Consider the following 17,224-nt stretch of genomic DNA (forward strand, 5'->3'; position numbering starts at 1 on the left):
ACCTGTTTTACCTTCTGTTTCTCTGCGAAGATCTTGGTCTTCTTCTTCCTATTCTTCTATGTCTGTACCTGTGTTTGTGTCTTCTTCTTCGTATCTGTATCTCTTCTGACTTTCCTGATGAGTTGCTTGTCTCACTTTGTCAGGCCTCTTCTTGCTTGGCCTCTTGCTGTTGGTTCTCTTCTTCTGGGCTGCTCATCTGTTGAGCCTCCTGCTGCTGCCTTTCTTTCCTTTCACTCCCTCTCCTGCCGCTTTCCTCTTCTTCCAGCTGAAAGCCCTGGTGTCGGGCTTCCCTCAGCTGGTCGTACTGTGGTTGCCCGCTCCTTGGCTGAGCTCCCCCTCCCATCGGTGTTCTCCTTCTCCTTAGTTTGCACACAGTTGCGCACTCAGAGAGCCATTTTTGCAGTCCAGCGGTCGGGGGGTCGCAACTCCGCGAGGCCATCACCAACCTCGGAGATCGGGCGCTCTTCTCCACCTCGGCTCCCTGTTTCTTCGTGCAGGTAAGGCCTTCTCCTTTCTTTTCCCGCGTCTTTTCTTTCTTTCCCGTTGCTTTTACTTTTTTCTTCTTGGGTGCCATTTTCTTTCTTTTCTCTACAACTTTATCTTTTATTTCTTATATTTTGTACTTATTAAACTTTGTCTTTTTTTCTCTTTTTTTTCATCTTTTCTGGAGAGGGCTGGTATTACCCTACCGGCAACTACTCCATCATGTGACTCCTCCAGCTATTAGGTTCTTGAACCTCCTCTTTGCTCCTACACTACAAAAAGATCATCTATGCTAGAGCAGAGTCACTGGGAATATTTATCTATCTATTTTTTTGCATTTATTGTCTCTTTTTAATTCAATTATGCATATTATTGCAGTTGGTTTTAGTTGCTTTTGTGGTTGTTTTCTTCAACGAATTATATGTTCAGCTGAACTAAATAAGAATTTCAGTGCATATGTACATTGCACAATGGATATGAGAATAAACATTGCCATTTTATCATTATTGTTTTTGCTAAAATTCAAATATTAATCAAGGTGCAACAGTTTATACTTGATATGACACACATTAATCTTGTTGTCCATAAGCAATAAATCAAAGGCATTTCAATAGAGATTATAGTTTGTGAATGAATATGGAAGACTGCAACCTGAGCTACAGGCAACTCCTAACACTCTAATTGGTCTTTTCAGTTGGAGTGATAAGAATAATTTTCTATCCCTCATTTGACATATCAATCCATTTCGAAGACAGATTAGACAGGATAGAAATGATTAGATGAAATTTCACTTAATCACTTTCATCTTGTCAACTCATGTGTTGAAAGGCCTATACTGTATTGCACTGTTCTATTTTAAAAATGAAATATGGTGTTTTTACTTCCATTGATGTGCAATATTGAAAGACAATTACTGCAACATGATATGGAAATGCTTATTAGCCAAATGTTCCACAATGATAATATTCTTACTTGTAATCCCTTGATTATTGATTTAGTGTCAGTTATATTCCCCCTTGTGAAATTTCTAGACTGAACTTCTGTCTTCTACCACCTGAATATGGCTTTAATTCCTTTTCACCCAATTTTGTAATTAATTTATATGTTCAATTAAAAAAAGTACCAATAGCAAATTTGATTGAAAAGAATACTTCCAGCAACAGTCAAGTATGGTATCAGATTATACATTCCGATCATAATTTGTCACTTTGTCTTCTATTATTTACAGAATAAACCAATATTTTCCCTATTTTTACCATACTGTATCCATGGGTTAGATTTAGCATAATGTGTATTAGATAATGGTGTCTAGGCTTATGATGTTACTGGTTAGTGTCACATTTGTGGCCCGAAATGTGAAGTTAATAAAACATTAAACACAAGTTTATCAGGTAAACTTCTGAGTGTCTTTATTCTCCCGTTTCCTTTGTTCTCTTGCTTGTGTTCTTATCTCTCTCTCTCATACCACGTGACTTCCGGTACATCTCATACATATTCATTATCATGACATCCCTCCTTTAATCAGAAATAAACTTTACCTTCACTTACCAATATCCCTCGGAAACCTACAAACATCGTAACTAATGGTAATACTATAACTCAACTACATAAAGTTTACTACCTACAGCACTCATACATGCACTTTATGATATAAGATTAAAATACTGTCCCAAAGTTCTTATTAAAACTATGGCACAAAGTCTTCGTATCGTTTGGGCACTTTCCGGTTTCATTTCGGCCTGCCTGCGATATTGTCGTCGCTTCTCGGTTGTTCACTCTCGGCGTCGGAAATACTGCTCGCCACGGCTTCGGGTGTTTCTGGCGCTCTAGTCACTTCATCAGGAGTGCTGGTAACTGCCTCTGGAACATCATCAGGTCTCTCAGTTTCAGCATCTCGTATTGGCCTTTCAACCTCTTCGCTCGATATATCTCTGGACTGGTACCTTTTTACCCTTGATACATTTCTCTTATACAGGACTCCAGTCGGAGACTTGACTGTCACCATACTGCCACTTCTGGATACGACAGTATAGGGTTGATGGTAATAAGGTGTGTCTAGCTTACCACCAGTTTCATGCCTCACTAGAACATTATCTCCTGGCATGATGTCTGAGTACTTGGCTCCACGTTTCGAATCTGTGTACAGCTTTGCTGCACCTTTCTTTTCAGCATCATGGTCCCTCATCTCCTGGTCGTCTCGGATTTCCTTTATTTCTGGCATTTTTGTGTGGATTTTTCTCCCAAAAAATGCTTCTGCAGGACTTTTTCTAGTGGTTGCATGAGGCGTTGCTCGATAGACAGCCACATAAGATAGCAATGCTTCTCGCCAATTTTGTCCTTCTGCGTGTGCAATCCTCAATCGTTTTTCAATGGATTGATTTTGTCTTTCTACTTCTCCGTTGGCTTGCGGCCATTTCGGAGTTACTTTATGATGGTGGATACCTGTGGTCCTCATGTATTCCGCAAATGTCTCTGAAATGAATTGTGGACCATTGTCAGAGTATAATGTAACAGGTAATCCATATCTTGCGAATATCTCTGCTAATGCTTGTATTGTTTTTTCAGTGGTTGTGGACTTCAACACCACGTACTCATAGTATCTGCTGTAGTAATCTATCACTACCATAATTGATTTACCCGTCGGTAAAGGTCCAAGAAAATCAACAGCTACGTCGATCCATGGTCCTCTCGGAAGTTGCGTACTCCGGATCGGCTCTGGCGGATTACTCCTACTTGTGATTTGACATCCGTGACAAGTTTTAACAAATCTCTCGGCGTCTTTATCACAACTTGGCCACCATACCTTGGTTCTGAGGTTTTGCTTGGTACCAACAATGCCTAGGTGTCCTTCATGCGCTAAGGATATGATCTTCGGTCTCAATCTTTGCGGAATCACCGATCTGCAACCTCTTAATACACACTGTCCGATGCAACAAAGTTCGTCTCTAATGGGAATGTACGCCTTGTGAGTACATTTGTCCCATTGTCCACTCTGTATGCATTCTCTTACTTCCCTGAGTTCTGGATCACGTTCGGATTCTCTCTCGACTTCCTTCGTAGTCACAGCTTTCGGTGTCGCCTGAATAGCTACGAAGCGTACAAAGCTCTCTGTTTCTGTTCTCAATTCTGACTTGGATTGTGGACCTCCATCCTTCACCAATCTGGACAGCAGATCTGCAATGTTTGCTTTCCCTGCAATGTGGATTACTTTATATTTGTAGGGTTGTAGTCTGAGTACCCATCTCTCTATTCTGGCACATGGTTTGGATCTAGGTGCATAGATCACCTCTAATGGCTTATGATCTGTGATGAGTTCAAATTCAATGCCGTATAAATATGCATGGAACCTCTCACAGGCCCATACAAGTCCGAGTGCTTCTTTCTCTGTCTGAGAGTATCTTCTTTCCACATCTGATAACGATCTGCTGGCATAGGCAATGATTCTTGGTCCTCCATCATGCATCTGGACCAACACGGCTCCTAAACCAACCGGGCTGGCATCCGCTATGACTTTGGTTGATGCCGCCGGATCATAATATCCAAGAGTTTTTGCATCTGTCAGGCTTTGCTTCAGCGCTGTGAACGCTTTCTTCTGCTCAGATCCAAAATGAAATGGTACACCTTTCCTGGTTAGTTTTCTTAGTGGTTCTGCCACTGTAGCGAAATTAGGAATGAACTTTGCACAAAAATTGACTAATCCCAGGAAACTCCTCACTTCTGTTGCGTTCTGAGGTGCACGTGCCTCTTCAATAGCTTTCACCTTGGCCTCTGCAGGGTTTAGTCCTTTCCGTGTAAGTCTGTGTCCCATGAAGTCCATTTCTGACACACCAAACTGGCACTTGTTTCCATTCACGGTAAGGCCTGCCTCCTGTAGTCTAGATAGTACACGCCTCAACCGTTTGTCATGCTCTTACTTCGTTGGTGCATGGACTATGATGTCGTCAGAAATGTTGGCAACTCCAGGAATGCCTTGAATCATTCGATGGATTTCATACTGGTAGATCTCCAAAGCTGCATTAATTCCAAATGATAGTCTCTTGTAACGATACAATCCACAGTGAGTCACAAATGTAGTTACATCTCGGGAACCCGGATCCAGCTCTAATTGATGATAGCCCCATTTCAGATCAATTTTTGAGAATATCTTACTGGTAGTTAGTTCTTGAAGTATTTCCTCCACTGTTGGTATAGGGTGTCGTTCTCTAATTATAGCTTCATTGGCCATTCTCATGTCAACACATAGTCTTATGTCACCCTTTGGTTTGGGCACAATCACTACGGGACTGACCCATTGTGTCGAATGTTCCACCGGTTCAATAATGTCTTGTTCGATCAATCCTTTAATTTTGGCTTCGACTTTCCCACGAAGTCCAAACGGAGTTCTGCGCACTGGTTGCGCCTTGGGTTTGACCGTTTCATCTACCGCTAGCTTCAATTGTCGACCTTTCAACTTTCCTACTCCTTGGAAGACTGCGGGGAATTCTTGCTTCATATCCTCGTATGACTGAATTGAATTGACACAAGCTCCAATATGAAGTATTGCCAGGTCTTGCGCTGTGCTTCTACTCAGCAATGGTTCTCCCCTCTCTTCTATGACCATAAACTCTGCTTCGGTGTACTTATCTCCAGCTTCAACAGTTGCAGTAAAACATCCAATGGTCTGCAATGGCTTGGTTGCTGTATATGGATACAGTTTCTTGGAACACTTCTTTGAGGTACAGATGATCTTTTTCCTTTTCAACTTCTCCCATAAATGTCGATCAATCACATTACTGTCACTGCCTGAGTCTACAATGACCTGAACTGTCACTCCACCAATGATCACTGGGACCTTCTCATGATGTACTTCATTCAACGTAAATTGGTAACAACTCTGTTCCTCCTGGGTATCATCATCGTCACCGTCTATCTGGCGAATGGTATCTTTCTTTCCAGGATACTTTCCTTTCCCCCAGGCTTTGCCTTTGGAAGTTGTACTCTTCCTCTTCTGGTCTGCATTGGACTTGCTTTTGCACTTCTTTGCAAAGTGGTCCTTACCTCAACACTTTCTGCAAACTTTGCCTTTGGCCGGGCAATATGGGTCTTTTCCAAAGTGACCTCGGTTTCCACATCGATAACACTCCACGTCCTGTGTCAACGTATATCTTGGCTGATTATGGCGATGTGAGAGCCTCTTAATTTGCTGGCTTGAGTTGTCTTTCAGGGTCATGGTATGAAATTGCCCTTCAACAGCCTCTAATGCAGCAGCAATGGTTAAAGCATCGGTGAGTTCCAACTCACTCCCTCTTTCCAGTAGACGTCTTCTGAGTTTATCTGATCTACAGTGCTGTACGACTTGATCCAGTAATTGGTTGTCCAAATCAGCTGGCATGTAATTGCATCCAACAGCTAGCTGGCGTAGTCTCGTCACGTACTGAGCAATTGTCTGGCCATCTTCTTGTCTCGTTCTCCGTAACAAATGGCGTTGAAATGTAGCATTCGGTGTCACTACATAGTGTGCATTTAATGCATCTACCGCTTTCCGGTACTCATCCTTTCTTCCAGTATTCAAAAGTGTCTTAAATGTTTCCCGAACTGAGGGTCCTGCAGTGAAAAGAAGTAACGCCCTTCTCTGCGCTTTTTGTTCAACTGTACCGGTATCTAGAAGTAGGCCACGACTGTCGGCATAGGATTCAAATTCTTCCAGCCATGCCTTCCACTTCACACTTACAGTACTTGCATCACCCGTTGGGTCAAAATGAGCAATTCCACTATGTGTTAGAAAGTCACCGTCTGCCCCAGCCATGAGGAAATATTCCAGCCCCAAAAGTACTGAGTCAAAGAGAAAATTCTTATCACCTTGAAGTTCTCTGTACTCCTCTGTAATCTTGTTTAGTCTTTAATTTTCTTCAAGCTTCTTTCATCCTCGTCGCCAATGTCACATTTGTGGCCTGAAATGTGAAGTTAATAAAACATTAAACACAAGTTTATCAGGTAAACTTCTGAGTGTCTTTATTCTCCCGTTTCCTTTGTTCTCTTGCTTGTGTTCTTATCTCTCTCTCTCTCTCATACCACTGTGACTTCCGGTACATCTCATACATATTCATTATCATGACAGTTAGCCTTCAATAAAGTTGTTTCAAAATGTGTGCAGATCAACATTCAAGTCGGTGAATTCCCAACTGCACTCACCAGTTCTACAAACTTTGAACAAATTATGAAAGGTAAAATCAAGTTATGTTAAATGAGCTATTGTTTATGTTCAACAATGGACAAAAGAGTCCACGCTGCTGAAGATCCAGCTGCGCTGGATGGGTCACGTCTCCAGAATGGAGGACCATCGCCTTCCCAAGATCGTATTATATGGCGAGCTCTCCACTGGCCACCGTGACAGAGGTGCACCAAAGAAAAGGTACAAGGACTGCCTAAAGAAATCTCTTGGTGCCTGCCACATTGACCACCGCCAGTGGGCTGATAACGCCTCAAACCGTGCATCTTGGCGCCTCACAGTTTGGCGGGCAGCAGCCTCCTTTGAAGAAGACCGCAGAGCCCACCTCACTGACAAAAGGCAAAGGAGGAAAAACCCAACACCCAACCCCAACCAACCAATTTTCCCTTGCAACCGCTGCAATCGTGTCTGCCTGTCCTGCATCGGACTGGTCAGCCACAAACGAGCCTGCAGCTGACGTGGACTTTTTACCCCCTCCATAAATCTTCGTCCGCGAAGCCAAGCCAAAGAAGACTCTATTAAGGCTAACAGTGGTCCTCAACCTTTTTCTTTCCACTCACATACCACTTGAAGTATTCCCTATGCCCTAGGTGCTCTGTGATTAGTAAGGGATTACTTCAAGTGGTTTGTGAGTGGAAAGAAAAAGGTTAAGAACCACTGGACTAATATCTTTGGAATCAATTTGTGGCTGCCATATTTTGCTGCAAAGGGTACAGTTTATTTTAAAATAGTAAAAGATGCATTGTGGCAAACAAGTTATGCAAATTTCCACCCCCCCCCCCCCCCCCCATTTGGAAAGGCAGTCACACATGCAATGATAATGTCCATTGGAAATATACAGAGAAGGCAATATTATGAGATCAGTCAGCATGAGACTCTGAATTGTCACAATTACTCTTCCTCAATGACACAGAAATATATTCAACAAGCAAAGAGAATCAAACAATCAGCAACAGATTGTCATAACTTCAAATATGAAGCTTAATTCCTCATTGATTTCTGAAGCTGACTTGATTTGATTAATATCACAAGTGGCCACTTTAAAACAAATAGTTTGGAACCAGAATTGCAGGGGCTGCCTGATCCATGGAGATACAAGCAACTTCAAGTGCCATCAAGAGAGACATCCCACGCAGGTACTGTATGTTATTACTTACCCTTATCTCGAAATGGCGGAGAAAACTGGTCAGTGGCACTCAAGGTGTTCTACTGCAAATGGTAAAATGTTAGAACATAAAACATATTAAAAAAATTGATTGTGAAACTATTCAATGACCACAAGCTATTGATTGCTTGGTTTGGAAAGCTGTGCAGAGGAAATCAGAGGTAATAGAGGATGAACTTCAAATATTAAAGTGGAATTCTGACACAAGCATGTCTCTACTGGAAAAATCACATAACCTCATCTACTCTGAATGCTGTCATCCCAGAATCACATATCCTGGCAAATATTTCTGGCAACGGGTTTTCAACCTTGGGAAAAATCCATTCTACTGAAAATAAATGGGAATTCAATCAATTGCTATGAATTACAAATACAAAATTTATTTTAAAATCCATATACATATGACTCAACCAATATAACTAAACACTCCATTGGATTGGCACTAGTGGGACAATGTGAATCTGTACCTTTGGGAGGTACCTTTGGGAGGGGAGTGGTGGGAAAGAGACAGATAGATGTTATTCACATTTTTAGAATAGAATTATTGTTGCTTTGGTTTCAGGCTGGTGAATCAATATCTTTGGCACAATGCCTTCAGTTGTCAAGGATTCAATTAACTAGTTTCCAATCACTACTTGCAATGGGAAATGAAATCAACCATAGTTACATTGAATCAAGGTGAAATAAGCTTCTGGTTTTCAGTCTATTGATGCTATTTTTTCAATTAAATATATCAAGTTCTTCCAACACTGAACAATGTAAAAGTCCATAAAATTATTGTGTGCTGTTCTCTGGGTGATGGAACCATCTAGGGTTCCCAAAGCACGTACTGTTAATTGGTTTGGGTGAGTTTTCACAAAAGTTTGGGTTCAGGGTAACAATTCTGGGAACTAAATGGCATCAGCAAAAGGCAACATTCATTCCAAACCTTGGAAGTGCATGAAGCCCTCGAATGCCATGTTTGCATATTGCCTTGCACATCAGTATGAAGCACCTACAGGCTGAACAATTCAATACAAACCCACTGACCCGAAGATCTTCATTGTCTTGGACATATTGTACCATCCCTGCTAACTAATGGACTCTTAGAGGAGGAAGGCAATTTACTGAGTCATTGCACCAACTTCTACACTTGACCTTTCAGATCATGCTCTTTCATCAAATGTTGAACAGGTTTACATTAAAGGGAAAATGAATTCAAGGGCCTCACACTGAAGGGGAGCCAGCACCATTTAATACGCTAAGCTCAACTCAGCATCTACAGTAAGGTGCCAGACAGGTGTTGGAAGCCAAAAACAATGCTTTCATAAAGGCAGGGTAAGACAGACAGTGTGCAACTGCTCCATCCTTCATTAAATAGAGGATCACAAACTTCGTCTTGCCTCCTTTCACATCATGCTCACCGTGGCCCAGTCCATGGCTGTGGTTTGGAAACAAGCAATGCAGTTCCGGGACATCTCAGATTCTATCAAGCCCTCAAGGTATTTAAACCTCTATTGAGTGCACGCAGCACGAACCACGCAGACCAGCCGCCTTGCGGAGAAGTAGCTGCCAACTTTGAATGAACTGAAAGCAATTGTTTCCAAAAAATGGGTAAATGCTGCGTCTAGAATTGGTATTTAGGAGATATGAATTTCATTGAGTAAAGCACAACTGGTTCATATGTTAGATGTCTGTCGGCCATATATTCATTGCTCTGAGTCAGGTTTTGGCAAATTATTTTGGAACGCTATTCCAATTTTCCCTCTACATTTATTTCAGAGCTCGCATTTTTCTGCACTAATTTGCACTAATATTCATTTCCCTACACACATTATAAGGCTATGCAATTGGAGGAATTCCAGTATCTGTCCTTCTGTGTCTTTCTTCATCATTACCTTGGACCCTAAGCATCCTTTCTAGATGAATCCACAATTTACTTATACTTATTACAGAACACTGTATTCCATGATTACGAATGTGATTTCCTCAACATTGAAGAGAATAAACACAGCAGGGGAGTCTGCTGTGTAGAATAGCTCGATTCAATCCAAAGGTATGACCCTGAGATTTTAATTACCCGTCACTTTAATTTGCCTCGTTGCTCTGACTTTGCTGTCCTCTAGCTCCTCCATTGTTCTAACAAAGCTCAAAATATGTATGAGGATGACACGAATTTTCAAGCAATACTGTCTTTGGGCTCAAGACTAAGTTCTATAATTGCAGTGAATCAGTATTTTGTGCTCGATATTACCACTTTCTTTCCATTTGTGTGATTCTCTTTTTTTTTCATTGAACTTCTGCCCTCCATCCTAACAAAGACTTTTTGTTTCCTCTTCCCTTTCTGTTTTAAACTTCTCTCTCTGAGGGAAGGTCATTGTCTAAAAATGTTCACCGTTTTCAAAAACACTGCTGAGTATTGTCAACATTCTCCATTGTAATTTCATATCTTCAACATCTGAAATATTTTACTTCTGTATTTAAATCAGGGATTGGCAGCATTTAGTTGATTCAAAATTGGGTTTAATCAATGGAGTAGACATTAATATTAACATAAATAGGTAAAGGAATTATAGAAAATTTTGGGATGATAAAACAGATGGAAAAGAAAGGTAAATATTCCAGGTATCATAAAAAGAGAATATGCTGGGAAAACTCACTATAAATGTCTCCAGTCATTTCTCAATGCCATGTTACAACACAATGCTAATTGTAAGCCAATCTGGCAACAATTAGTCAACTAACTTGCAGGTAAGCCTTGTATAGTTTCTGGAGAAACCACAGCAGTGAGGTTGCTTCAGTGAACTTTTTGCCTTTTAACTTTCAAATGCACCATTCTCCAATGTTTTTTCCATTATGTTAAAATCAATCATTAATGTGTACAAGAAAAACTCATCAGGACTGGCAGCACCTGTGGAGAGAGAAACAGATTAGCATTTCAGGTTAATGAACAACTTTTCCATCAGCCCCACTTGCAAGGACCCAAGTCTTTTTGCGAGATACGTGGAACCTTCAACTTTCCAATACGCAAACAATTGAATTAATGCTGCTTCATGAATTGAAACAGCACTCAAAAAATTCATGACCTTTTGTTGCGAATTTCCACCTGCTCTCATCCTCACATTCCTGACTTTTTCCTTCCATTTATTGTGTTTTAGATAAATTTTTAACCAAATTTTCCATAAACAGATACACATGAAAAAAAAGACAGAAAAGCAAATGAACCAAACAAAATGCTCACTCCCACCTCCCACCCGCAACCAATTTCTCCCTCGTTCACAATTAAAAACAGCAAAGGTAAAATTTGATCAGGTAAGGTATGAGATCCAATGTATATTAATAAAATATATATTACTACAGCAGATAACAGGGGCCCAGGAGGACAGGTATCTATACCAATTCAATAGCTGAGGAGGTGTAATGATGGTAATATGGCCAAAAAAGAGCCCTATATTTTATCATATATTGCTGGTTTCCTCCTCATACTATACAAAATCTTTTCAGATGAACGATAGAATATTAACTTATTTAACCATTGCCTCTGTGAAGGAGGAAGTTCAAATTTCCAGTTTTGTAGGATACACCTTTTCCCAGTAGAGGCTACAATAAATATCAAGTATTTTTTTATTATTGTGGGTCACCTTAAGATCTTGTAGATCACCCAAAATCCTAGGGTCAAATGAAATTTTGGTTTTTATAATATCTGAGGTTATTCTAACGATATATTTCCAAAAGTGAATCTCTGTCTCCACCTCAGTGGTGGGCTAGCAACAAATACTCAGTACCATCCCGCAGGCTGACACAGCTTCCCCCACCTTACTTTCTCCTGCCTGTAAGGATTCCATTCCATTCTCTCAGTTCTTCCATCTCTGTCATATCTGCTCAAATATTGCACAGATGCCTCTGTCATATCGTCCTTCATCCTTAACTGTGGCTTCTCCTCCACCATAGTTGATAGAGCTATTCATCTATTTCCTGCACTGCTGTTTTGCCCGCATTCCTCTGGGCCTGAGCAAGGAGACATCTCCCTGTGTACTCATCATCCACCCCAATAGTCTCCTCGTCAAACAGATCGTCCTTCAAAATTCTGCTTTCATCAATGAGGTCCCACCACCCAACCTATCTTCCCCTTCCCTTTCTGAAAGGACCATTGCCTTTGTGATTCCCTGGCCCACTTTTCCAACTCCACTAACATCTCCTCCTTTATAAGGGCCATTGTCCTAGAATTATAGTCATACTGCCCTAAAAGAGGCCCTTTGGCTGACCATATCCAAGCTAACTATTGAATACTCAGTTATATTAATTCCATTTACCTACACTTGGTCCATAGCCTTCTAATGGATCTAAAATAGGTACTTAATGGTTGCGAGAGTACTTGTTTAGCATGGACAAGCTGGGCCTGTGGATCTGTTTCCGTCCTGTAAGACTACCTCTATAACTTGCCTCCGCCAGTCAATATTATCTGTAGCCTAATACAACTTTCTTTACTAAGTAAAATCCCATCACCAATAACCGTGGTGAAACCACTAATCCTGCCTCCAACATTCTCATTCCTGGTCTCATCCCAGCAGTTTCAGTGTATTCCAATTAATATCCATTTATTTATTCCATACCCTGTGTGATTTAAAATGGTCCTAAGCTCAGGATGTCTCACACCTATTGGTTGGTTTCAGTGCCCTTAAAGCAGCCTTTTATCAGCTGGAGTACTCTAAGGACATGGCTCAAAGTTTATGGGCCCCCTTTCTTGTGAAGCAGTCAAGTTTTGGTTTCTACCCTACTTCTCTCCTACCGACTACATAAAAAAAACATTAAAAATATATTTATGTTGTGTGGGGTGAAAATAAAACAAGGCTTTAACTTAATTGTTTTGGGGCCCCATTGAGAATGGCTGTCTTAAAGTATCAGTGTTACATTCCAAATAATGAGAGAGCAGGTTTCTATTTGAATTACTGGTTTCTACCTCTATAAGGTGGCCAAGGATCTTCCTCCTCCTTTCCTCAAAGTCAAAATGTCATGCATTCATACCCCATTCATTAGTTTTGAGTTCATAATCTAGCTTGACACATTTTTGCAGTACTCACTGGATGTCAGATTTTTTTTTGGATAAACTGTTCATCAAAAAGTATCTTTGTTGCATGCTACATTGGTGACAACAGAGGAACTGGGAAAACTCTTCCGATGTCTTCAGCCTAAACTACAAAATGCATTATTTAACCATTTATCTCAGCAAATGTTTGACTATACATTGGTGACTATATTGGCATGTTGTTTTCCAAGTGCATATTTATTCATTACTTTTGAGCAATACCTTTAACTAGTTTCTGTCTACAAACTTATCATTTTATCTTCATGCCACAAGATGTCACTCTAGTGCAGTACACAAAAGTACTGGCAAAACTCAGCAGGTAAAGTAGCACTCATAGGAAGTAAAAAGCAGTCGATGTTTCAGGCCTGCCCCTTTTTTCAAGAGTGTCAAAAATCAGAAAGATGGCTCAATTAAAAAGTTGTGGGGGGGGGGTGGGGAAGAAGGGGGTTAGGAGAAGGAGGAGGAACACTGGTGGACACATAATAGCTAATAGGTGGTGGTTCCCTGGGAAGACTGTCCAAGTCATCTTGTGGAATGCCTCATTGCCAGTGTTCACTAACAAGTATTAAGACTTGGCCTTGCTGGTGGTGAGAGGAGTTCTCCTGGTCAGATTCTTCAAGTATTCTTCAGGAATATCACCCACAACACAAGTTATCACTGAGATAACTGTGGTGGAGTGGATACCATACCGCCCCCCCCCCCCCCCCCCCCCACGCCCCACCTCTTTGCAGAATGCAGATTTGAGAAGGATACAAGGGTCCTTGCCATGGTTTATCCCAGCAGCAGTGTGACAGAGATCTCTCTAATTTACAGACTAATCCCAGGGACATACGCAGAGGCAGACACCGAGAACTACTGGAAGACCATCAACCTAGTGAAAGATGCCCTTTGGTCGCTTGATACTTGCTGGTCTTTCAGCACAAGGAGACGTCAGTGAGGGAATGCTGCCGACTGACACTTTCCAGGCTGCAGAAGTTCATGCTGAAGGATGCACTGAGGCTTGGCACAGCTAACACAAGGGCGCTGTGGGGAAGGACCACGGTCTAGAGTCCTTCCCCCACCAGGTATTGAGGGGCTGAGACTGGGGACGTCCCTCAAACAACAGAGGGAGGAGTAACGACAATTTGGCACAATGGTGTCAATGTACATTGATAGGAATGGATGGAAATGATGTGAAACCTGTGAAAAGACTGAAAGGTTTTTTTTTGTAAATAATTTCTTGTGATTACCATAAGTCCATTTTTGAAGAAAAAAAAAAGAATTTAAATTATTTTTTTTTTAGTGATGCAGTTTCAAGGCCCTTCTGGCTCATGAAACCAGTGCTGCCCTATGACACCCAATCAACCTACCAACCCACGCACATTTTGGAAGGTAGGAGGAAACTGGACCACCTAGGGAATATTCATGAAGGTCACACGGACAACTCCTTCCAGACAGCACTGGATTCAAACCTGGATCTCTGGCACTATAATAGGGTTGTATTACCTTGCATTTGTTTCAGGGGTCAGTATTTCCATAATGCTAAATTAATTTGAACATCTTTTTATAACATAGAAAGAATAAACCGAATCATCTTGATAATAAAACACCATGAATGTTTTGATATACCAGCTGATAATGAACAGGTTTGGTAAAGATAATTATTGGTTAAAGTTGATATTTTTAAAATTAGTATTTTAAAATGATAATTTCTCTGTAATAAGGCAACATTTGATTACTGTCTATGGGTTATTAATTTGTTGATTCACAAAAATAAAGCAGCTGTAAATGTCATGAGCCAGGGTAGTGGCGCAACAGTCAATGCTGATACCTCACAGCTTCAGCAACCTCAGTTTGTACCTGACCTGTGTGGAGTTTGCGTGTTCTTCTAACCACATAAATTTCTCCCAGGTACGCCACTTGTCTCCCACTTCCTTATGATGTGATACTGTAAATTGTTCTGAATAGAAATGGGTGGTTGTAGTGTTAGATGTGAGTTAGTAAGATATGGAAGAGAACAGATTAGAGGGAAATGAGTGGGAAAATGATATTGATAGGATTTATCTGAGAGCCCGCAGTCACTGGGCTGAATATGCTATTTTTGTATGAAATATTTTAATAGGGCAACTATTATAAACAATAACCCAAAATATCATAATTTTGTAGATATTTTATGAACAGCAACTGGAAATGGATTATTAAATATATTTAGTGTATTTAGCAATATTCAAGTTTCTTTACCTTTGTATATGTTTGCTTTACAAGCAAAATCTAATTAAGTGTCACAGACAGTTCAATAGATTCAATGTAAAATGGGTGGGATGGTTGGCGTAGCGGTTAGCGCAATGTCTTTACAATGCCAGTGATTGGGACCAGGGTTTGAATCCCACTCTCCCCATATTCTCCCCATATCTCCGAGGGTTTTCCCTGGGGGCTCCGGTTTCCTCCCACCACTCGAAACGAACCATGAGTATAGGTTAATGGGGTGTAAATTGGCCGCATGGACTCATGGGTTGAAATGCCCTGTTACTTGTGCTGTATACCTAAGAAAAATTCAGTGTAAAATAAACTATGTCCATTAAGGATACCTTTAAGAGGCAGGGTCTCAAGAAAGCAGCCTCTATCATTAAGGGTCCTCACCACCCAGGCCATGTTCTCCTCTCATCAGGAAGGGGGTCCAGGAACCTGAAGATAAAAACCCAACAGCTTCTTTCCCTCTACCATCAGATTTCTGAGTGGACAATGAACCACAGACACAAGCTCACTTTTTTCTCTCATTTTGTACAAATTATTTATTTTTAAATAGTGTATTTAAGGAAATGTAATTTACAGCAATTTTTGCATAGGTGATGCACAATAATGCTGCCACAAAACAACAAATTTCATGACTCATGTCCAAGACAATAAACCTGATTCTGATTAACAAGAAAGTGTGAGATTTACCTTCATCAGAGAATTTACTACTGAATGTTAAAGTTGTATTGACAACTTGTCTCCATTTAGAGAAATGTTTAAGAAATCCATTGGATCAATGTGTTTTTTGGATAATAATCCCTGCATCAATAAAATAAAATAAAATCCTTGCACAACTCACTGTCAAGGATATTCTAAGAATTTTTACCTTTTATGTTTACATGATAAATGGTCCATATTAAAATAACAATACAGATTTTCTCTCTTGAATACTAACCTCACATGAATTTTTAGCAGGTGTTCAAGGAAACCTGCATCTTTTGAACTTGGTTCATGATAACAGAATGATCCCTTATCATAAAACATCATTCTGGTCCAGCAAAGGCAGTCCACACCTTTTTCCATCTTTTATAAATATGAGTTCAATACCACAGTTAACATCAAAGCAGCATGAAAACATTCAATGTTTTTTTAAAAATTTAACCACCCGTGAAGATAACAGAACTTAGAGAAAATGTAACAAGGCACGAATCAGAGGTTCTGCCTTTTCATACTGTGAAGAGTTTTATGTAAGAAGGCATCTCATGTTGAATTTCTCTTAGCTCCCTAACGTATGTCCGGTGGAATGAAGCAGCAAAGTGAAAACCACAAACTGGTGTATAACCTACTCTGATAATTTTGTCTTTATGTGAAGGCAGATTCTCCACTTCCCATCTGCTCATTGACATCAATAGGTATCATAAAGTGGAGGTGGCCAAATCTTTTTGGTTATGTGACACATACAGAAAAATATAAGGCGTCATGGGCCAAAAAATATTAAACTCAGCAGTTTTCAACCAGTTACACTGCAAGAAAAATGGTGTTTTTAGACCAAAAAAAACTCTGTGCCATTGAAAATTCATGCTTTAAATCAAAATAACTACATAACACTACTGAACAGTTTAACTGTTGACATTACTGTCATTTATTGATGTGCTCACATATTACAGTAGCCATTTCTGTATCTGGTGCTCTTAAATTTCTTCTAAATGAAAACAATAAAACTCTCATTCAAAATGCAGTGCAAAATAAAAAGCTGGGAGTAAAATAAGCACAGGAGGAAAGATCAAGAAACATTCCTCCACAACTCTCAGTGAATACAGTTCATGGTCCAAGTGTCCACCTTAATGATAATGATACAATGTGTAAATCTGTAGATAGGTTATTAAAGATAGGCTATTAAAGTTAACAGATTCCTTGCAAATCAAACAAACACACTTCCCCTTGATTTCTGTGAAAAAGAATTAATTTTCCCATTGTCTGTAATTTTCAGCATTCCCTTGCTATTTTCTGTCTTTTAAACAACCGTGGTTAATGTTTTTTTTAACTGAGGTAAATGTTTTCATTGCTGAGTAACATTTTAACAGTCGGT

At 40.2% G+C, this 17,224-nt stretch overlaps 1 long non-coding RNA gene across 1 annotated transcript in view; it reads left to right on the forward strand.

The window, feature by feature from the left end:
- Nucleotides 1-15,845, forward strand: part of LOC138744426 (uncharacterized) — a 30,753-nt gene extending 14,908 nt beyond the window's left edge. Inside the window, exon 3 of the long non-coding RNA XR_011345523.1 lies at nucleotides 13,735-15,845. This is a non-coding gene — a long non-coding RNA (uncharacterized lncRNA). The remainder of the gene's footprint in view (nucleotides 1-13,734) is intronic.
- The last annotated feature ends 1,379 nt before the right edge of the window (nucleotides 15,846-17,224 follow it).

The sequence above is a fragment of the Narcine bancroftii genome, chromosome 10 (genome assembly GCF_036971445.1).
Source record: "Narcine bancroftii isolate sNarBan1 chromosome 10, sNarBan1.hap1, whole genome shotgun sequence".
NCBI classification, from domain to species: Eukaryota; Metazoa; Chordata; class Chondrichthyes; order Torpediniformes; family Narcinidae; genus Narcine; species Narcine bancroftii.